This window comes from Ipomoea nil, unplaced genomic scaffold (assembly GCF_001879475.1).
Source record: "Ipomoea nil cultivar Tokyo-kokei standard unplaced genomic scaffold, Asagao_1.1 scaffold1948, whole genome shotgun sequence".
Classification (NCBI taxonomy): domain Eukaryota; kingdom Viridiplantae; phylum Streptophyta; class Magnoliopsida; order Solanales; family Convolvulaceae; genus Ipomoea; species Ipomoea nil.
The window spans coordinates 1-23693 of NW_017618376.1; the positions used below are offsets into that span (position 1 = coordinate 1).

Below are 23693 nucleotides of genomic sequence, written 5' to 3' on the forward strand. Positions count from 1 at the left end.
GCTTTTTAGTGCAATTAATTAATTAATTAATTTTTATTAATTTAAAATTTAAAATCCAATCAACATGTCAACGATGCATATTTAAATTCCTCAATCAATAATGAGTCCGAACAACAAGGCAACTACGTAATTAAAAATCCAATGTCCAAACATAACATAAACTTATTCAATTACAATATACCAATCTAAGTGTATAATAGAAATAAAATATCGGGATCTAGAGAATTGAGAATTTAGTAATTAGTAATTAATATATATACTCGGGTAATTTTCCAAATATAAAAACATTTAGTTATAGTTAGATACATAGATATGAACAAAGGAATGTCATAATTTTTATGCTTACATTAGACTTTATAACAATTAAAGATAGAGGTGTTATTAAAGATGAATGGCTTTGGCTTGTGACAACAATTGAATCATGCACAAGAGATGTTTGGTGTAGTGTAATGAAATCGGTTTGTTTCTCATGAACGTAATCATCGTGGCTATGTTTTAACTTTTAATCAAGAGTTTGAAGACGCAATAATGACTATGCGAAGCAATATGTAAAACATAATAACTTATGGTTAGAAAAAGCTAAAAGTTCGTTTATTAAGAATGTAAAGTTTCTATGAGATGCGGGGATAGCTCAGTTGGGAGAGACAATTAAAGTTAATAATTTTCAATAGATGATTTTCAACAGATGATCCATGGAAGCGTTCCGTTGTCGTCCAGCGGTTAGGATATTTGGCTTTCACCCAGGAGACCCGGGTTCAATTCTCGGCAACGGAAGATTTCCTATCTTTGAATTTAGAGAAGATTTGTGTGCAAAGTATGGTGTAATGTATTTGTTTAGAGGTCGGGTTTATGTGTGATATAGTAATAATATACATGACCTATGATGAATTACTGTACCTACAATAGTGTCTTAATGAGTATGCAATATTAATTTAATGAACTGTGATATAGTAATAATATACATGACCTATGATGACTTACTGTACCTACAATAGTGTCTTAATGAGTATGCAATATTAATTTAATGAACTTGTAATAACGTTTCGGACGAGAATATATGACTTTTTTTTTTTCAAAGGACTTGCAATAGTGACTTAATCAACTAGCAATAGTAATTTAAAGAACATGGAATAATATCTATATAAACTTGTAAATTTACTTAATGGCATTGTAATAATAGTAATTAAAATAACCTACAATTAGGGGTGGGAATTTCAATTTATAGTTCGGGTTCCTTTTTTTTTTTTTTTCTCTGTTTCATTTATATATTTTTGTTTTGAAAAGACGAAACCATTCTATTTAACATTGTAGTTTAGTTTGGTTCGGTCAATTTGAGAACATTAACATTCTCTAGTTTTTTAGCGCAATTAATTAATTAATTAATTTTTATTAATTTAAAATTTAAAATACAATCAACACGTCAACGATGCATATTTAAAATTCCTCAATCAATAATGAGTCCGAACAAAGAAACAACACTACATAATTAAAAATTCAATGTCCAAACATAACATAAAACTTAATTCCAATTACAATATACCAATCTAAGTGTATAATATAAATAAAATATCGGGATCTAGAGAATTGAGAATTTAGTAATTAGTAATTAATATATATACTCGGGTAATTTTCCAAATATAAAAACATTTTGTTATAGTTAGATACATAGATATGAACAAAGGAAATGTCATAGTTTTTTATGCTTACATTAGACTTTATAACAATTATAGAGGTGTTATTAAAGGTGATTGGCTTTGACTTGTGGCAACGATTGAATCATGCACAAGAGATGTTTGGTGTAGTGTAATGAAATCGGTTTGTTTCTCATGAACGTATTCATCGTGGCTATGTTTTAACTTTTAATCAGAGTTTGAAGACGCAATAATGACTATGCGAAGCAATGTGTGGAACATAATAACTTATGGTTAGAAAAAGCCAAAAGTTCGTTTATTAAGAATGTAAAGTTTCTATGATATGGGGATAGCTCAGTTGGAAGAGCGGTAGACTGAAGATCTGAAGGTCACGTGTTCGATCCATGTTCACCGCAACTTAGTTTTGATGCTTTTAAAATGTAAACCATACAATTATAAGTTAATAATTTTCAATAGATGATTTTCAACAGATGATCCATGGAAGCGTTCCGTTGTCGTCCAGCGTTAGGATATCTGGCTTTCACCCAGGAGACCGGGTTCAATTCCGGCAACGGAAGATTTCCTATCTTTGAATTTAGAGAAGATTTGTAGTGCAAAGTATGGTGTATGTATTTGTTTAGAGGTCTCGGGTTTATGTGTGATATAGTAATAATATACATGACTATGATGACTTACTGTACCTACAATAGTGTCCTGTGATGAGATGACTTACTGTACCTACAATATTGTCTTAATGAGTATGCAATATTAATTTAATGAACTTGTAATAACGTTTCGGACGAGAATATATGACTTTTTTTTTTCAAAGGACTTGCAATAGTGACTTAATCAACTAGCAATAGTAATTTAAAAGAACATGGAATAATATCTTATAAACTTGTAAATTTACTTAATGGCATTGTAGTAATAGTAATTAAAAGAACCTACAATTAGGGGTGGGAATTTCAATTTATAGTTCGGGTTATTTTTTTTTTTTTCTCTATTTGATTTATATTTTTTTAGTTTTGAAAAGACGAAACCATTCTATTTAACATTGTAGTTTAGTTTGGTTCGGTCAATTTGAGAACATTAACATTCTCAAGTTTTTTAGTGCAATTAATTAATTAATTAATTTTTATTAATTTAAAATTTAAAATCCAATCAACACGTCAACGATGCATATTTAAAATTCCTCAATCAATAATGAGTCCGAACAAAGAAACAACACTACATAATTAAAAAACCAATGTCGAAACATAACATAAAAACTTAATTCCAATTACAATATATCAATCTAAGTGTATAATATAAATAAAATATCGAGATCTAGAGAATTGAGAATTTAGTAATTAGTAATTAATATATATACTCGGGTAATTTTCCAAATATAAAAACATTTAGTTATAGTTAGATACATAGATATGAAGAAAGGAAATGTCATAGGTTTTTATGCTTACATTAGACTTTATAACAATTATAGAGGTGTTATTAAAGATGAATGGCTTTGGCTTGTGACAACAATTGAATCATGCACAAGAGATGTTTGGTGTAATGTAATGGAATCGGTTTGTTTCTCATGAACGTAATCATCGTGGCTATGTTTTAACTTTTAATCAAGAGTTTGAAGACGCAATAATGACTATGCGAAGCAATATGTAAAACTTAATAACTTTATGGTTAGAAAAAGCTAAAAGTTCGTTTATTAAGAATGTAAAGTTTCTATGAGATGCGGGGATAACGCAGTTGGGAGAGCGTCAGACTGAAGATCTGAAGGTCACGTGTTCGATCCACGTTCACTGCAACTTAGTTTTGATGCTTTTAAAATGTAAACCATACAATTATAAGTTAATAATTTTCAATAGATGATTTTCAACAGATGATCCATGGAAGTGTTCCGTTGTCGTCCTGCGGTTAGGATATCTGGCTTTCACTCAGGAGACCCGGGTTCAATTCCCGCAACGGAAGATTTCCTATCTTTAAATTTAGAGAAGATTTGTGGTGCAAAGTATGGTGTAATGTATTTGTTTAGAGGTCTCGGGTTTATGTGTGATATAGTAATAATATACATGACCTATGATGAATTATTGTACCTACAATAGTGTCTTAACGACTATGCAATATTAATTTAATGAACTTGTAATAACGTTTCGGACGAGAATATTAAAAACATTTTGTTAGCAAATATGTGGAACATATTAACATTTTGTTCAGTTGGGAGAGAGTCAGACTGATGATCTGAAGGTCACGGGATCTAGAGAATTGAGAATTTAGTAATTAGTAATTAATATATATACTCGGGTAATTTTCCAAATATAAAAACATTTTGTTATAGTTAGATACATAGATATGAACAAAGGAAATGTCAAAGTTTTTTATGCTTACATTAGACTTTATAACAATTATAGAGGTGTTATTAAAGGTGATTGGCTTTGGCTTGTGGCAACAATTGAATCATGCACAAGAGATGTTTGGTGTAGTGTAATGAAATCGGTTTGTTTCTCATGAACGTATTCATCGTGGCTATGTTTTAACTTTTAATCAGAGTTTGAAGACGCAATAATGACTATGCGAAGCAATATGTGGAAGATAATAACTTATGGTTAGAAAAAGCTAAAAGTTCGTTTATTAAGAATGTAAAGTTTTTATGAGATTGGGGAATAGTTAGTTGGGAGTGAGTCAGACTGAAGATCTGAAGGTCACGTGTTCGATCCACGTTCACTGCAATTTAGTTTTGATGCTTTTAAAATGTAAACCATACAATTATAAGTTAATAATTTTCAATAGATGATTTTCAACAGATGATCCATGGAAGCGTTCCGTTGTCGTCCAGCGGTTAGGATATCTGGCTTTCACCCAGGAGACCGGAGTTCAATTCCTGGCAACGGAAGATTTCCTATCTATCAATTTAGAGAAGTTTTGTAGTGCAAAGTATGGTGTCATGTATTTGTTTAGAGGTCTCGGGTTTATGTGTGATATAGTAATAATATACATGACCTATGATGACTTACTGTACCTACAATAGTGTGGAGTATGCAATATTAATTTAATGAACTGTGAGATAGTAATAATATACATGACCTATGATGACTTACTGTACCTACAGTATTGTCTTAATGAGTATGCAATATTAATTTAATGAACTTTGTAATAACGTTTCGGACGAGAATATATGACTTTATTTTTTTCAAAGGATTTGCAATAGTGACTTAATCAACTAGCAATAGTAATTTAAAGAACATGGAATAATATCTTTATAAACTTGTAAATTTACTTAATGGCATTGTAGTAATAGTAATTAAAAGAACCTACAATTAGGGGTGGGAATTTCAATTTATAGTTCGGGTTCTTTTTTTTTTTTTTTTTCTCTGTTTATTTATATTTTTTTAGTTTTGAAAAGACGAAATCATTCTATTTAACATTGTTGTTTAGTTTGGTTCGGTCAATTTGAGAACACTAACATTCTCTAGTTTTTTAGCGCAATTAATTAATTAATTAATTTTTATTAATTTAAAATTTAAAATCCAATCAACACGTCAACGATGCATATTTAAAATTCCTCAATCAATAATGAGTCCGAACAAAGAAACAACACTACATAATTAAAAATCCAATGTCCAAACATAACATAAAACTTAATTCCAAATACAATATACCAATCTAAGTGTATAATATAAATAAAATATCGGGATCTAGAGAATTGAGAATTTAGTAATTAGTAATTAATATATATACTCGGGTAATTTTCCAAATAGAAAAACATTTTGTTATAGTTAGATACATAGATATGAACAAAGGAAATGTCATAGTTTTTTATGCTTACATTAGACTTTATAACAATTATAGAGGTGTTATTAAGGGTGATTGGCTTTGGCTTGTGGCAACGATTGAATCATGCACAAGAGATGTTTGGTGTAGTGTAATGAAATCGGTTTGTTTCTCATGAACGTATTCATCGTGGCTATGTTTTTAACTTTTAATCAGAGTTTGAAGACGCAATAATGACTATGCGAAGCAATATGTGGAAACATAATAACTTATGGTTAGAAAAAGCTAAAAGTTCGTTTTATTAAGATGTAAAGTTTTTATGAGATTGGGGGATAGTTTAGTTGGGAGTGAGTCAGATTGAAGATCTGAAGGTCACGTGTTCGATCCATGTTCACTGCAATTTAGTTTTGATGCTTTTAAAATGTAAACCATACAATTATAAGTTAATAATTTTCAATAGATGATTTTCAACAGATGATCCATGGAAGCGTTCCGTTGTCGTCCAGCGATTAGGATATTTGGCTTTCACCCAGGAGACCGGAGTTCAATTCCCGGCAACGGAATATTTCCTATCTATCAATTTAGAGAAGTTTTGTAGTGCAAAGTATGGTGTCATGTATTTGTTTAGAGGTCTCGGGTTTATGTGTGATATAGTAATAATATACATGACCTATGATGACTTATGTACCTACAATAGTGTGGAGTATGCAATATTAATTTAATGGACTGTGAGATAGTAATAATATACATGACCTATGATGACTTACAGTACCTACAATATTGTCTTAATGAGTATGCAATATTAATTTAATGAACTTGTAATAACGTTTCGGACGAGAATATATGACTTTATTTTTTTCAAAGGATTTGCAATAGTGACTTAATCACTAGCAATAGTAATTTAAAGAACATGGAATAATATCTTTATAAAGTTGTAAATTTACTTAATGGCATTGTAGTAATAGTAATTAAAAGAACCTACAATTAGGGTTGGGAATTTCAATTTATAGTTCGGGTTCTTTTTTTTTTTTTTTTTTTCTCTGTTTCATTTATATTTTTTAGTTTTTGAAAAGACGAAATCATTCTATTTAACATTGTTGTTTAGTTTGGTTCGGTCAATTTGAGAACACTAACATTCTCTAGTTTTTTAGCGCAATTAATTAATTAATTAATTTTTATTAATTTAAAATTTAAAATCCAATCAACACGTCAACGATGCATATTTAAAATTCCTCAATCAATAATGAGTCCGAACAAAGAAACAACACTACATAATTAAAAATCCAATGTCCAAACATAACATAAAACTTAATTCCAAATACAATATACCAATCTAAGTGTACAATATAAATAAAATATCGGGATCTAGAGAATTGAGAATTTAGTAATTAGTAATTAATATATATACTCGGGTAATTTTCCAAAATAGAAAAACATTTTGTTATAGTTAGATACATAGATATGAACAAAGGAAATGTCATAGTTTTTTATGCTTACATTAGACTTTATAACAATTATAGAGGTGTTATTAAAGGTGATTGGCTTTGGCTTGTGGCAATGATTGAATCATGCACAAGAGATGTTTGGTGTAGTGTAATGAAATCGGTTTGTTTCTCATGAACGTAATCATCGTGGCTATGTTTTAACTTTTAATCAGAGTTTGAAGATGCAATAATGACTATGCGAAGCAATATGTGAACATAATAACTTATGGTTTGAAAAAGTGTAATTAAGAATGTAAAGTTTCTATGAGATGCGGGATAGCTCAGTTGGGAGAGCGTCAGACTGAAGATCTGAAGGTCACGTGTTTGATCCACGTTCACCGCAACTTAGTTTTTAATTCTTTAAAATGTAAACCATACAATTATAAGTTAATAATTTTCAATAGATGATTTTCAACAGATGATCCATGTAAGCGTTCCGTTGTCGTCCAGCGGTTTGGATATTTGGCTTTCACCCAGGAGACCTGGGTTCAATTCCCGGCAACGGAAGATTTCCTATCTATCAATTTAGAGAAGATTTAGTAGTGCAAAGTATGGTGTAATGTATTTGTTTAGAGGTCTCGGGTTGATGTGTGATATAGTAATAATATACATGACCTATGATGAATTACTGAACCTACAATAGTGTCTAATGAGTATGCAATATTAATTTAATGGAACTGTGATGATAGTAATAATATACATGACCTATGATGACTTACTTGTACCTACAATAGTGTCTTAATGAGTATGCAATATTAATTAATGAACTTGTAATAACGTGCAATATTAATTTAATGAACTTGTAATAACGTTTCGGACGAAGAATGATATGACTTTTTTTTTTTTCAAAGGACTTGCAATAGTGACTTAATCAACTAGCAACAGTAATTTAAAGAACATGGAATAATATCTATATAAACTTGAAAATTTACTTAATGGCATTGTAATAATAGTAATTAAAATAACCACAATTAGGGGTGGGAATTTCAATTTACAGTTCGAGTTCTTTTTTTTTTTTTTTTTTCTCTGTTTCATTTATATTTTTTTAGTTTTGTAAAGACGAAACCATTCTATTTAACATTGTAGTTTAGTTTGGTTCGGTCAATTTGAGAACATTAACATTCTCTAGTTTTTTAGCGCAATTAATTAATTAATTAATTTTTATTAATTTAAAATTTAAAATCCAATCAACACGTCAACGATGCATATTTAAATTCCTCAATCAATAATGAGTCCGAACAAAGAAACAACACTACATAATTAAAAATCCATTGTCCAAACATAACATAAAACTTAATTCCAATTACAATATACCAATCTAAGTGTATAAAATAAATAAAATATCGGATCTAGAGAATTGAGAATTTAGTAATTAGTAATTAATATATATACTCGGGTAATTTTCCAAATAGAAAAACATTTTGTTATAGTTAGATACATAGATATGAACAAAGGAAATGTCATAGTTTTTTATGCTTACATTAGACTTTATAACAATTAATAGAGGTGTTATTAAAGGTGATTGGCTTTGGCTTGTGCAACGATTGAATCATGCACAAGAGATGTTTGGTGTAGTGTAATGAAATCGGTTTGTTTCTCATGAACGTAATCATCGTGGCTATGTTTTAACTTTTAATCAGAGTTTGAAGACGCAATAATGACTATGCGAAGCAATATGTGGAACATAATAACTTATGGTTAGAAAAAGTTAAAAGTTCGTTTATTAAGAATGTAAAGTTTCTATGAGATGTGGGGATAGTCAGTTGGGAGAGCGTCTAGACTGAAGATCTGAAGGTCATGTGTTTGATCCACGTTCACCGCAATTTAGTTTTGATGCTTTTAAAATGTAAACCATACAATTATAAGTTAATAATTTTCAATAGATGATTTTCAACAGATGATCCATGGAAGCGTTCCGTTGTCGTCCAGCGGCTAGGATATTCAGGCTTCACCCAGGAGACCGGGTTCAATTCCCGGCAACGGAAGCTTTCCTATCTTTGAATTTAGAGAAGATTTTGTAGTGCAAAGTATGGTGTAATGTATTTGTTCAAAGGTCTCGGGTTTATGTGTGATATAGTAATAATGTACATGACCTATGATGAATTATGTACTACAATAGTTTCAATGTTTTAATGAACTTTGTAATAACGTTTTTCGGCACGAGAATATTAATTTACTTTTTTTTTTCCAATAGGACTTGCAATAGTGACTTAATCAACTTAGCAATAGTAATTTAAAGAACATGGAATAATATCTATATAAACTTATAAATTTACTTAATGGCATTGTAATAATAGTAATTTAAATAACCTACATTTAGGGGTGGGAATTTCAATTTATAGTTCGGGTTCTTTTTTTTTTTTTTCTCTGTTTCATTTATATTTTTTTAGTTTTGAAAAGACGAAACCATTCTATTTAACATTGTAGTTGAGTTTGGTTCGGTCAATTTGAGAACATTAACATTCTCTAGTTTTTAGCGCAATTAATTAATTAATTAATTTTTATTAATTTAAAATTTAAAATCCAATCAACACGTCAACGATGCATATTTAAAATTCCTCAATCAATAATGAGTCCGAACAAAGAAACAACACTACATAATTAAAAATCCATTGTCCAAACATAACATAAAACTTAATTCCAATTACAATATACCAATCTAAGTGTATAATATAAATAAAATATCGGGATCTAGAGAATTGAGAATTTAGTAATTAGTAATTAATATATATACTCGGGTAATTTTCCAAATATAAAAACATTTTGTTATAGTTAGATACATAGATATGAACAAAGGAAATGTCATAGTTTTTTATGCTTACATTAGACTTTATAATAATTAAAGATCAGAGGTGTTATAAAGATGAATGGTTTGGCTTGTGACAACAATTGAATCATGCACAAGAGATGTTTGGTGTAGTGTAATGAAATCGGTTTGTTTCTCATGAACGTAATCATCGTGGCTATGTTTTAACTTTTAATCAAGAGTTTGAAGACGCAATAATGACTATGCGAAGCAATATGTAAAACATAATAACTTATGGTTTAGAAAAAGCTAAAAGTTCGTTTATTAAGAATGTAAAGTTTCTATGAGATGCGGGGATAGCTCAGTTGGGAGAGACAATTATAAGTTAATAATTTTCAATAGATGATTTTCAACAGATGATCCATGGAAGCGTTCCGTTGTCGTCCAGCGGTTAGGATATCTGGCTTTCACCCAGGAGACCCGGGTTCAATTCCCGGCAACGGAAGATTTCCTATCTTTGAATTTAGAGAAGATTTGTGGTGCAAAGTATGGTGTATTGTAATTGTTTAGAGGTCTCGGGTTTATGTGTGATATAGTAATAATATACATGACCTATGATGAATTACTGTACCTATAATAGTGTCTTAATAAGTATGCAATATTAATTTAATGAACTGTGATATAGTAATAATATACATGACCTATGATGACTTACTGTACCTACAATAGTGTCTTAATGAGTATGCAATATTAATTTAATGAACTTGTAATAACGTTTCGGACGAGAATATATGACTTTTATTTTTTTCAAAGGACTTGCCATAGTGACTTAATCAACTAGCAATACTAATTTAAAGAACATGGAATAATATCTATATAAACTTGTAAATTTACTTAATGGCATTGTAATAATAGTAATTAAAATAACCTACAATTAGGGGTGGGAATTTCAATTTATAGTTCGGGTTCTTTTTTTTTTTTTCTCTGTTTCATTTATATATATTTTGTTTTGAAAAGACGAAACCATTCTATTTACATTGTAGTTTTGTTTGGTTCGGTCAATTTGAGAACATTAACATTCTCTAGTTTTTTAGCGCAATTAATTAATTAATTAATTTTTATTAATTTAAAATTTAAAATACAATCAACACGTCAACGATGCATATTTAAAATTCCTCAATCAATAATGAGTCCGAACAAAGAAACAACACTACATAATTAAAAATTCAATGTCCAAACATAACATAAAACTTAATTCCAATTACAATATACCAATCTAAGTGTATAATATAAATAAAATATCGGGATCTAGAGAATTGAGAATTTAGTAATTAGTAATTAATATATATACTCGGGTAATTTTCCAAATATAAAAAATTTTTGTTATAGTTAGATACATAGATATGAACAAAGGAAATGTCATAGTTTTTTATGCTTACATTAGACTTTATAACAATTATAGAGGTGTTATTAAAGGTGATTGGCTTTGGCTTGTGGCAACGATTGAATCATGCACAAGAGATGTTTGGTGTAGTGTAATGAAATCGGTTTGTTTCTCATGAACGTAATCATCGTGGCTATGTTTTAACTTTTAATCAGAGTTTGAAGACGCAATAATGACTATGCGAAGCAATGTGTGGAACATAATAACTTATGGTTAGAAAAAGCTAAAAGTTCGTTTATTAAGAATGTAAAGTTTTTATGAGATGCGGGGATAGCTCAGTTGGGAGAGCGGTAGACTGAAGATCTGAAGGTCACGTGTTCGATCCATGTTCACCGCAACTTAGTTTTGATGCTTTTAAAATGTAAACCATACAATTATAAGTTAATAATTTTCAATAGATGATTTTCAACAGATGATCCATGGAAGTGTTCCGTTGTCGTCCAGCGGTTAGGATATCTGGCTTTCACCCAGGAGACCCGGGTTCAATTCCCGGCAACGGAAGCTTTCCTATCTTTGAGTTTAAAGAAGATTTGTAGTGCAATGTGTGGTATAATGTATTTGTTTAGAGGTCTCGGGTTTATGTGTGATATAGTAATAATATACATGACCTATGATGACTTACTGTACCTACAATAGTGTCTTAATGAGTATGCAATATTAATTTAATGAACTTGTAATAACGTTTCGGACGAGAATATATGACTTTTTTTTTTCAAAGGACTTGCAATAGTGACTTAATCAACTAGCAATTGTAATTTAAAGAACATGGAATAATATCTTTATAAACTTGTAAATTTACTTAATGGCATTGTAATAATAGTTATTAAAAGAACCTACAATTAGGGGTGGGAATTTCAATTTATAGTTCGGGTTTTTTTTTTTTCTATTTTATTTATATTTTTTTAGTTTTGAAAAGACAAAACCATTCTATTTAACATTGTAGTTTAGTTTGGTTCGGTCAATTTGAGAACATTAACATTCTCAAGTTTTTTAGTGCAATTAATTAATTAATTAATTTTTATTAATTTAAAATTTAAAATCCAATCAACACGTCAACGATGCATATTTAAAATTCCTCAATCAATAATGACTCCGAACAAAGAAACAACACTACATAATTAAAAATCCATTGTCCAAACATAACATAAAACTTAATTCCAATTACAATATACCAATCTAAGTGTATAATATAAATAAAATATCGAGATCTAGAGAATTGAGAATTTAGTAATTAGTAATTATATATATACTCGGGTAATTTTCCAAATATAAAAACATTTAGTTATAGTTAGATACATAGATATGAAGAAAGGAAATGTCATAGTTTTTTATGCTTACATTAGACTTTATAACAATTATAGAGGTGTTATTAAAGATGAATGGCTTTGGCTTGAGACAACAATTGAATCATGCACAAGAGATGTTTGGTGTAATGTAATGAAATCGGTTTGTTTCTCATGAACGTCATCATCGTGGCTATGTTTTAACTTTTAATCAGAGTTTGAAGACGCAATAATGACTATGCGAAGCAATATGTAAAACATAATAACTTATGGTTAGAAAAAGCTAAAAGTTCGTTTATTAAGAATGTAAAGTTTCTATGAGATGCGGGGATAACGCAGTTGGGAGAGCGTCAGACTGAAGATCTGAAGGTCACGTGTTCGATCCACGTTCACCGCAACTTAGTTTTGATGCTTTTAAAATGTAAACCATACAATTATAAGTTAATAATTTTCAATAGATGATTTTCAATAGATGATCCATGGAAGTGTTCCGTTGTCGTCCTGCGGTTAGGATATCTGGCTTTCACTCAGGAGACCAGGGTTCAATTCCCGGCAACGGAAGATTTTCTATCTTTGAATTTAGAGAAGATTTGTGGTGCAAAGTATGGTGTAATGTATTTGTTTAGAGGTCTCGGGTTTATGTGTGATATAGTAATAATATACATGACCTATGATGAATTATTGTACCTACAACAGTGTCTTAACGAGTATGTAATATTAATTTAATGAACTTGTAATAACGTTTCGGACGAGAATATATGACTTTTTTATAATATCTTTATAAACTTGTAAATTTACTTAATAGCATTGTAACAATAGTAATTAAAAGAACCTACAATTAGGGTTGGGAATTTCAATTTATAGTTCGGGTTCTTTTTTCTTTTCTTAGTTTGATTTATATTTTTTTAGTTTTGAAAAGACGAAACCATTCTATTTAACATTGTAGTTTAGTTTGGTTCGGTCAATTTGAGAACATTAACATTCTCTAGTTTTTTAGCGCAATTAATTAATAAATTAATTTTTATTAATTTAAAATTTAAAATCCAATCAACACGTCAACGATGCATATTTAAAATTCCTCAATCAATAATGAGTCCGAACAAAGAAACAACACTACATAATTAAAAATCCAATGTCCAAACATAACATAAAACTTAATTCCAATTACAATATACAAATCTAAGTGTATAATATAAATAAAATATCGGGATCTAGAGAATTGAGAATTTAGTAATTAGTAATTAATATATATACTCGGGTAATTTTCCAAAAATAAAAACATTTTGTTATAGTTAGATACATAGATATGAACAAAGGAAATGTCATAGTTTTTTATGCTTACATTAGACTTTATAACAATTATAGAGGTGTTATTAAAGGTGATTGGCTTTGGCTTGTGGCAACGATTGAATCATGCACAAGAGATGTTTGGTGTAGTGTAATGAAATCGGTTTGTTTCTCATGAACGTAATCATCGTGGCTATGTTTTAACTTTTAATCAGAGTTTGAAGACGCAATAATGACTATGCGAAGCAATATGTGGAACATAATAACTTATGGTTAGAAAAAGCTAAAAGTTCGTTTATTAAGAATGTAAAGTTTCTATGAGATGCGGGGATAGTTCAGTTGGGAGAGAGTCAGGCTGAAGATCTGAAGGTCATGTGTTTGATCCACGTTCACCGCAATTTAGTTTTGATGCTTTAAAATGTAAACCATACAATTATAAGTTCATAATTTTCAATAGATAATTTTCAACAGATGATCCATGGAAGAGTTCCGTTGTCGTCCAGCGGTTAGGATATTTGGCTTTCACCCAGGAGACCGGAGTTCAATTCCCGGCAACGGAAGATTTCCTATCTTTGAATTTGGAGAAGATTTGTAGTGCAAAGTATGGTGTAATGTATTTGTTTAGAGGTCTCGGGTTTATGTGTGATATAGTAATAATATACATGACCTATGATGACTTACTGTACCTACAATAGTGTGGAGTATGCAATATTAATTTAATGGACTGTGAGATAGCAATAATATACATGACCTATGATGACTTACTGTACCTACAATATTGTCTTAGTGAGTATGCAATATTAATTTAATGAACTTGTAATAACGTTTCGGACGAGAATATATGACTTTTTTTTTTTTCAAAGGACTTGCAATAGTGACTTAATCCACTAGCAATAGTAATTTAAAGAACATGGAATAATATCTATATAAACTTGTAAATTTACTTAATGGCATTGTAATAATAGTAATTAAAATAACCTACAATTAGGGGTGGGAATTTAAATTTATAGTTCGGGTTCTTTTTTTTTTTTTTTTTTTTTCTATGTTTCATTTATATTTTTTTAGTTTTGAAAAGACGAAACCATTCTATTTAACATTGTAGTTTAGTTTGGTTCGGTCAATTTGAGAACATTAACATTCTCTAGTTTTTTAGCGCAATTAATTAATTAATTAATTTTTATTAATTTAAAATTTAAAATCCAATCAACACGTCAACGATGCATATTTAAAATTCCTCAATCAATAATGAGTCCGAACAAAGAAACAACACTACATAATTAAAAATCCAATGTCCAAACATAACATAAAACTTAATTCCAATTACAATATACCAATCTAAGTGTATAATATATAAATAAAATATCGGGATCCAGAGAATTGAGAATTTAGTAATTAGTAATTAATATATATACTCGGGTAATTTTCCAAATATAAAAGCATTTTGTTATAGTAAGATACATAGATATGAACAAAGGAAATGTCATAGTTTTTTATGCTTACATTCGACTTTATAACAATTAAAGATCAGAGGTGTTATTAAAGATGAATGGCTTTGGCTTGTTTCAACAATTGAATCATGCACAAGAGATGTTTGGTGTAGTGTAATGAAATCGGTTTGTTTCTCATGAACGTAATCATCGTGGCTATGTTTTAACTTTTAATCAAGAGTTTGAAGACGCAATAATGACTATGCGAAGCAATATGTAAAACATAATAACTTATGGTTAGAAAAAGCTAAAAGTTCGTTTATTAAGAATGTTAAGTATTTATGAGATGCGGGGATAGCTCAGTTGGGAGAGCGTCAGACTGAACATCTGAAGGTCATGTGTTTGATCCACGTTCACCGCAACTTAGTTTTGATGCTTTTAAAATGTAAACCAAACAATTATAAGTTAATAATTTTTAATAGATGATTTTCAACAGATGATCCATGGAAGCGTTCCGTTGTCGTCCAGCGGTTAGGATATCTGGCTTTCACCCAGGAGACCCGGGTTCAATTCCCGGCAACGGAAGCTTTCCTAAAATCTTTGAATTTAGAGAAGATTTGTAGTGCAAAGTATGGTGTAATGTATTTGTTCAAAGGTCTCGGGTTTATGTGTGATATAGTAATAATATACATGACCTATGATGAATTACTGTTTCTACAATAGTGTTTTAATGAGTATGCAATATTAATTTAATGAACTTGTAATAACGTTTCGGACGAGAATATATTACTTTTTTTTTTCAAAGGACTTGCAATAGTGACTTAATCAACTAGCAATAGTAATTTAAAGAACATGGAATAATATCTTTATAAACTTGTAAATTTACTTAATGGCATTGTAATAATAGTTATTAAATGAACCTACAATTTGGGGTGCGAATTTCAATTTACAGTTCGGGTTCTTTTTTTTTTTCTTAGTTTGATTTATATTTTTTTAGTATTGAAAATACAAAACCATTCTATTTAACATTGTAGTTTAGTTTGGTTCGGTCAATTTGAGAACATTAACATTCTCAAGTTTTTTCGTGCAATTAATTAATTAATTAATTTTTATTAATTTAAAATTTAAAATCCAATCAACATGTCAACGATGCATATTTAAAATTCCTCAATCAATAATGAGTCCGAACAACAAGGCAACACTACGTAATTAAATATCCAATGTCCAAACATAACATAAAACTAAATTCAAATTACAATATACCAATCTAAGTGTATAATAGAAATAAAATATCGGGATCTAGAGAATTGAGAATTTAGTAATTAGTAATTAATATATATACTCGGGTAATTTTCCAAATATAAAAACATTTAGTTATAGTTAGATACATAGATATGAACAAAGGAGATGTCATAATTTTTTATGCTTACATTAGACTTTATAACAATTAAAGATCAGAGGTGTTATTAATGATGAATGGCTTTGGCTTGTGACAACAATTGAATCATGCACAAGAGATGTTTGGTGTAGTGTAATGAAATCGGTTTGTTTCTCATGAACGTAATCATCGTGGCTATGTTTTAACTTTTAATCAAGAGTTTGAAGACGCAATAATGACTATGCGAAGCAATATGTAAAACATAATAACTTATGGTTAGAAAAAGCTAAAAGTTCGTTTATTAAGAATGTAAAGTTTCTATGAGATGCGGGGATAGCTCAGTTGGGAGAGACAATTATAAGTTAATAATTTTCAATAGATGATTTTCAACAGATGATCCATGGAAGCGTTCCGTTGTCGTCCAGCGGTTAGGATATTTGGCTTTCACCCAGGAGACCCGGGTTCAATTCTCGGCAACGGAAGATTTCCTATCTTTGAATTTAGAGACGATTTGTGGTGCAAAGTATGGTGTAATGTATTTGTTTAGAGGTCTCGGGTTTATGTGTGATATAGTGGTAATATACATGACCTATGATGAATTACTGTACCTACAATAGTGTCTTAATGAGTATGCAATATTAATTTAATGAACTGTGATATAGTAATAATATACATGACCTATGATGACTTACTGTACCTACAATAGTGTCTTAATGAGTATGCAATATTAATTTAATGAACTTGTAATAACGTTTCGGACGAGAATATATGACTTTTATTTTTTCAAAGGACTTGCAATAGTGACTTAATCAACTAGCAATAGTAATTTAAAGAACATGGAATAATATCTATATAAACTTGTAAATTTACTTAATGGCATTGTAATAATAGTAATTAAAATAACCTACAATTAGGGGTGGGAATTTCAATTTATAGTTCGGGTTCCTTTTTTTTTTTTTTTTTCTCTGTTTCATTTATATATTTTTTGTTTTGAAAAGACGAAACCATTCTATTTAACATTGTAGTTTAGTTTGGTTCGGTCAATTTGAGAACATTAACATTCTCTAGTTTTTTAGCGCAATTAATTAATTAATTAATTTTTATTAATTTAAAATTTAAAATACAATCAACACGTCAACGATGCATATTTCAAATTCCTCAATCAATAATGAGTCCGAACAAAGAAACAACACTACATAATTAAAAATTCAATGTCCAAACATAACATAAAACTTAATTCCAATTACAATATACCAATCTAAGTGTATAATATAAATAAAATATCGGGATCTAGAGAATTGAGAATTTAGTAATTAGTAATTAATATATATACTCGGGTAATTTTCCAAATATAAAAACATTTTGTTATAGTTAGATACATAGATATGAACAAAGGAAATGTCATAGTTTTTTATGCTTACATTAGACTTTATAACAATTATAGAGGTGTTATTAAAGGTGATTGGCTTTGACTTGTGGCAACGATTGAATCATGCACAAGAGATGTTTGGTGTAGTGTAATGAAATCGGTTTGTTTCTCATGAACGTATTCATCGTGGCTATGTTTTAACTTTTAATCAGAGTTTTGAAGACGCAATAATGACTATGCGAAGCAATGTGTGGAACATAATAACTTATGGTTAGAAAAAGCCAAAAGTTCGTTTATTAAGAATGTAAAGTTTCTATGATATGCGGGGATAGCTCAGTTGGAAGAGCGGTAGACTGAAGATCTGAAGGTCACGTGGTCAATCCATGTTCACCGCAACTTAGTTTTGATGCTTTTAAAATGTAAACCATACAATTATAAGTTAATAATTTTCAATAGATGATTTTCAACAGATGATCCATGGAAGCGTTCCGTTGTCTTCCAGCGGTTAGGATATCTGGCTTTCACCCAGGAGACCCGGGTTCAATTCCCGGCAACGGAAGATTTCCTAAATCTTTGAATTTAGAGAAGATTTGTAGTGCAAAGTGTGGTATAATGTATTTGTTTAGAGGTCTCGGGTTTATGTGTGATATAGTAATAATATACATGACCTATGATGACTTACTGTACCTACAATAGTGTCTTAATGAGTATGCAATATTAATTTAATGAACATGTAATAACGTTTCGGACGAGAATATATGACTTTCAAAGGACTTGCAATAGTGACTTAATCAACTAGCAATTGTAATTTAAAGAACATGGAATAATATCTATAAACTTGTAAATTTACTTAATGGCATTGTAATAATAGTTATTAAAAGAACCTACAATTAGGGGTGGGAATTTCAATTTATAGTTCGGGTTATTTTTTTTTTTTTTTTCTCTATTTGATTTATATTTTTTTAGTTTTGAAAAGACGAAACCATTCTATTTAACATTGTAGTTTAGTTTGGTTCGGTCAATTTGAGAACATTAACATTCTCAAGTTTTTTAGTGCAATTAATTAATTAATTAATTTTTATTAATTTAAAATTTAAAATCCAATCAACACGTCAACGATGCATATTTAAAATTCCTCAATCAATAATGAGTCCGAACAAAGAAACAACACTACATAATTAAAAACCAATGTCGAAACATAACATAAAACTTAATTCCAATTACAATATATCAATCTAAGTGTATAATATAAATAAAATATCGAGATCTAGAGAATTGAGAATTTAGTAATTAGTAATTAATATATATACTCGGGTAATTTTCCAAATATAAAAACATTTAGTTATAGTTAGATACATAGATATGAAGAAAGGAAATGTCATAGGTTTTTATGCTTACATTAGACTTTATAACAATTATAGAGGTGTTATTAAAGATGAATGGCTTTGGCTTGTGACAACAATTGAATCATGCACAAGAGATGTTTGGTGTAATGTAATGGAATCGGTTTGTTTCTCATGAACGTAATCATCGTGGCTATGTTTTAACTTTTAATCAAGAGTTTGAAGACGCAATAATGACTATGCGAAGCAATATGTAAAACTTAATAACTTATGGTTAGAAAAAGCTAAAAGTTCGTTTATTAAGAATGTAAAGTTTCTATGAGATGCGGGGATAACGCAGTTGGGAGAGCGTCAGACTGAAGATCTGAAGGTCACGTGTTCGATCCACGTTCACTGCAACTTAGTTTTGATGCTTTTAAAATGTAAACCATACAATTATAAGTTTATAATTTTCAATAGATGATTTTCAACAGATGATCCATGGAAGTGTTCCGTTGTCGTCCTGCGGTTAGGATATCTGGCTTTCACTCAGGAGACCCGGGTTCAATTCCCGGCAACGGAAGATTTCCTATCTTTAAATTTAGAGAAGATTTGTGGTGCCAAAGTATGGTGTAATGTATTTGTTTAGAGGTCTCGGGTTTATGTGTGATATAGTAATAATATACATGACCTATGATGAATTACTGTACCTACAATAGTGTCTTAATGAGTATGCAATATTAATTTAATGAACTGTGATATAGTAATAATATACATGACCTATGATGACTTACTGTACCTACAATAGTGTCTTAATGAGTATGCAATATTAATTTAATGAACTTGTAATAACGTTTCGGACGAGAATATATGACTTTTATTTTTTCAAAGGACTTGCAATAGTGACTTAATCAACTAGCAATAGTAATTTAAAGAACATGGAATAATATCTATATAAACTTGTAAATTTACTTAATGGCATTGTAATAATAGTAATTAAAATAACCTACAATTAGGGGTGGGAATTTCAATTTATAGTTCGGGTTCCTTTTTTTTTTTTTTTCTCTGTTTCATTTATATATTTTTTGTTTTGAAAAGACGAAACCATTCTATTTAACATTGTAGTTTAGTTTGGTTCGGTCAATTTGAGAACATTAACATTCTCTAGTTTTTTAGCGCAATTAATTAATTAATTAATTTTTATTAATTTAAAATTTAAAATACAATCAACACGTCAACGATGCATATTTAAAATTCCTCAATCAATAATGAGTCCGAACAAAGAAACAACACTACATAATTAAAAATTCAATGTCCAAACATAACATAAAACTTAATTCCAATTACAATATACCAATCTAAGTGTATAATATAAATAAAATATCGGGATCTAGAGAATTGAGAATTTAGTAATTAGTAATTAATATATATACTCGGGTAATTTTCCAAATATAAAAACATTTTGTTATAGTTAGATACATAGATATGAACAAAGGAAATGTCATAGTTTTTTATGCTTACATTAGACTTTATAACAATTATAGAGGTGTTATTAAAGGTGATTGGCTTTGACTTGTGGCAACGATTGAATCATGCACAAGAGATGTTTGGTGTAGTGTAATGAAATCGGTTTGTTTCTCATGAACGTATTCATCGTGGCTATGTTTAAACTTTTAATCAGAGTTTGAAGACGCAATAATGACTATGCGAAGCAATGTGTGGAACATAATAACTTATGGTTAGAAAAAGCCCAAAAGTTCGTTTATTAAGAATGTAAAGTTTCTATGATATGCGGGGATAGCTCAGTTGGAAGAGCGGTAGACTGAAGATCTGAAGGTCACGTGTTCGATCCATGTTCACCGCAACTTAGTTTTGATGCTTTTAAAATGTAAACCATACAATTATAAGTTAATAATTTTCAATAGATGATTTTCAACAGATGATCCATGGAAGCGTTCCGTTGTCGTCCAGCGGTTAGGATATCTGGCTTTCACCCAGGAGACCCGGGTTCAATTCCCGGCAACGGAAGCTTTCCTATCTTTGAATTTAGAGAAGATTTGTAGTGCAAAGTGTGGTATAATGTATTTGTTTAGAGGTCTCGGGTTTATGTGTGATATAGTAATAATATACATGACCTATGATGACTTACTGTACCTACAATAGTGTCTTAATTAGTATGCAATATTAATTTAATGAACTTGTAATAACGTTTCGGACGAGAATATATGACTTTTTTTTTTCAAAGGACTTGCAATAGTGACTTAATCAACTAGCAATTGTAATTTAAAGAACATGGAATAATATCTATAAACTTGAAAATTTACTTAATGGCATTGTAATAATAGTTATTAAAAGAACCTACAATTAGGGGTGGGAATTTCAATTTATAGTTCGGGTTATTTTTTTTTTTTTTTCTCTATTTGATTTATATTTTTTAGGTTTGAAAAGACGAAACCATTCTATTTAACATTGTAGTTTAGTTTGGTTCGGTCAATTTGAGAACATTAACATTCTCAAGTTTTTTAGTGCAATTAATTAATTAATTAATTTTTATTAATTTAAAATTTAAAATCCAATCAACACGTCAACGATGCATATTTAAAATTCCTCAATCAATAATGAGTCCGAACAAAGAAACAACACTACATAATTAAAAACCAATGTCGAAACATAACATAAAACTTAATTCCAATTACAATATATCAATCTAAGTGTATAATATAAATAAAATATCGAGATCTAGAGAATTGAGAATTTAGTAATTAGTAATTAATATATATACTCGGGTAATTTTCCAAATATAAAAACATTTAGTTATAGTTAGATACATAGATATGAAGAAAGGAAATGTCATAGGTTTTTATGCTTACATTAGACTTTATAACAATTATAGAGGTGTTATTAAAGATGAATGGCTTTGGCTTGTGACAACAATTGAATCATGCACAAAGAGATGTTTGGTGTAATGTAATGGAATCGGTTTGTTTCTCATGAACGTAATCATCGTGGCTATGTTTTAACTTTTAATCAAGAGTTTGAAGACGCAATAATGACTATGCGAAGCAATATGTAAAACTTAATAACTTATGGTTAGAAAAAGCTAAAAGTTCGTTTATTAAGAATGTCAAGTTTCTATGAGATGCGGGGATAACGCAGTTGGGAGAGCGTCAGACTGAAGATCTGAAGGTCACGTGTTCGATCCACGTTCACTGCAACTTAGTTTTGATGCTTTTAAAATGTAAACCATACAATTATAAGTTTATAATTTTCAATAGATGATTTTCAACAGATGATCCATGGAAGTGTTCCGTTGTCGTCCAGCGGTTAGGATATCTGGCTTTCACCAGGAGACCCGGGTTCAATTCCGGCAACGAAGATTTCCTATCTTTAAATTTAGAAGATTTGTGGTGCAAAGTATGGTGTAATGTATTTGTTTAGAGGTCTCGGGTTTATGTGTGATATAGTAATAATATACATGACCTATGATGAATTACTGTACCTACAATAGTGTCTTAATGAGTATGCAATATTAATTTAATGAACTGTGATATAGTAATAATATACATGACCTATGATGACTTACTGTACCTACAATAGTGTCTTAATGAGTATGCAATATTAATTTAATGAACTTGTAATAACGTTTCGGAGAATATATGACTTTTTTTTTTCAAAGGACTTGCAATAGTGACTTAATCAACTAGCAATAGTAATTTAAAGAACATGGAATAATATCTATATACTTACTTGTGGGAACCTACAATTAGGGGTGGGAATTTCAATTTATAGTTCGGGTTTTTTTTTTTTTTTTCTCTGTTTCATTTATATTTTTTTGTTTTGAAAAGACGAAACCATTCTATTTAACATTGTAGTTTAGTTTGGTTCGGTCAATTTGAGAACATTAACATTCTCTAGTTTTTTAGCGCAATTAATTAATTAATTAATTTTTATTAATTTAAAATTTAAAATCCAATCAACACGTCAACGATGCATATTTAAAATTCCTCAATCAATAATGAGTCCGAACAAAGAAACAACACTACATAATTAAAAATTCAATGTCCAAACATAACATAAAACTTAATTCCAATTACAATATACCAATCTAAGTGTATAATATAAATAAAATATCGGGATCTAGAGAATTGAGAATTTAGTAATTAGTAATTAATATATATACTCGGGTAATTTTCCAAATATAAAAACATTTTGTTATAGTTAGATACATAGATATGAACAAAGGAAATGTCATAGTTTTTTATGCTTACATTAGACTTTATAACAATTATAGAGGTGTTATTAAAGGTGATTGGCTTTGGCTTGTGGCAACGATTGAATCATGCACAAGAGATGTTTGGTGTAGTGTAATGAAATCGGTTTGTTTCTCATGAACGTATTCATCGTGGCTATGTTTTAACTTTTAATCAGAGTTTGAAGACGCAATAATGACTATGCGAAGCAATGTGTGGAACATAATAACTTATGGTTAGAAAAAGCCAAAAGTTCGTTTATTAAGAATGTAAAGTTTCTATGAGATGCGGGGATAGCTCAGTTGGA

At 29.5% G+C, this 23693-nt stretch overlaps 17 non-coding genes across 17 annotated transcripts; all 17 read left to right on the forward strand.

Moving 5' to 3' along the window:
• Nucleotides 1–702: 702 nt before the first annotated feature.
• TRNAE-UUC lies at nucleotides 703–774 on the forward strand. The gene has a single exon. It is a non-coding gene; the product is annotated as a tRNA-Glu (tRNA).
• Nucleotides 775–3359: 2585 nt separating this feature from the next.
• Nucleotides 3360–3432, forward strand: TRNAF-GAA. Its single transcript has one exon. It is a non-coding gene; the product is annotated as a tRNA-Phe (tRNA).
• Nucleotides 3433–7150: 3718 nt separating this feature from the next.
• On the forward strand, nucleotides 7151–7224 carry TRNAF-GAA. Its single transcript has one exon. It is a non-coding gene; the product is annotated as a tRNA-Phe (tRNA).
• Nucleotides 7225–7315: 91 nt separating this feature from the next.
• Nucleotides 7316–7387, forward strand: TRNAE-UUC. The gene has a single exon. It is a non-coding gene; the product is annotated as a tRNA-Glu (tRNA).
• Nucleotides 7388–10059: 2672 nt separating this feature from the next.
• On the forward strand, nucleotides 10060–10131 carry TRNAE-UUC. Its single transcript has one exon. It is a non-coding gene; the product is annotated as a tRNA-Glu (tRNA).
• A 1203-nt stretch (nucleotides 10132–11334) lies between these two features.
• Nucleotides 11335–11407, forward strand: TRNAF-GAA. The gene has a single exon. It is a non-coding gene; the product is annotated as a tRNA-Phe (tRNA).
• A 92-nt stretch (nucleotides 11408–11499) lies between these two features.
• TRNAE-UUC lies at nucleotides 11500–11571 on the forward strand. Its single transcript has one exon. It is a non-coding gene; the product is annotated as a tRNA-Glu (tRNA).
• Nucleotides 11572–12677: 1106 nt separating this feature from the next.
• TRNAF-GAA lies at nucleotides 12678–12750 on the forward strand. The gene has a single exon. It is a non-coding gene; the product is annotated as a tRNA-Phe (tRNA).
• Nucleotides 12751–15415: 2665 nt separating this feature from the next.
• TRNAF-GAA lies at nucleotides 15416–15488 on the forward strand. The gene has a single exon. It is a non-coding gene; the product is annotated as a tRNA-Phe (tRNA).
• Nucleotides 15489–15580: 92 nt separating this feature from the next.
• On the forward strand, nucleotides 15581–15652 carry TRNAE-UUC. Its single transcript has one exon. It is a non-coding gene; the product is annotated as a tRNA-Glu (tRNA).
• A 1203-nt stretch (nucleotides 15653–16855) lies between these two features.
• TRNAE-UUC lies at nucleotides 16856–16927 on the forward strand. The gene has a single exon. It is a non-coding gene; the product is annotated as a tRNA-Glu (tRNA).
• A 1374-nt stretch (nucleotides 16928–18301) lies between these two features.
• Nucleotides 18302–18373, forward strand: TRNAE-UUC. The gene has a single exon. It is a non-coding gene; the product is annotated as a tRNA-Glu (tRNA).
• A 1109-nt stretch (nucleotides 18374–19482) lies between these two features.
• Nucleotides 19483–19555, forward strand: TRNAF-GAA. The gene has a single exon. It is a non-coding gene; the product is annotated as a tRNA-Phe (tRNA).
• A 92-nt stretch (nucleotides 19556–19647) lies between these two features.
• Nucleotides 19648–19719, forward strand: TRNAE-UUC. The gene has a single exon. It is a non-coding gene; the product is annotated as a tRNA-Glu (tRNA).
• Nucleotides 19720–20927: 1208 nt separating this feature from the next.
• On the forward strand, nucleotides 20928–21000 carry TRNAF-GAA. Its single transcript has one exon. It is a non-coding gene; the product is annotated as a tRNA-Phe (tRNA).
• Nucleotides 21001–21092: 92 nt separating this feature from the next.
• Nucleotides 21093–21164, forward strand: TRNAE-UUC. The gene has a single exon. It is a non-coding gene; the product is annotated as a tRNA-Glu (tRNA).
• Nucleotides 21165–22277: 1113 nt separating this feature from the next.
• Nucleotides 22278–22350, forward strand: TRNAF-GAA. Its single transcript has one exon. It is a non-coding gene; the product is annotated as a tRNA-Phe (tRNA).
• The last annotated feature ends 1343 nt before the right edge of the window (nucleotides 22351–23693 follow it).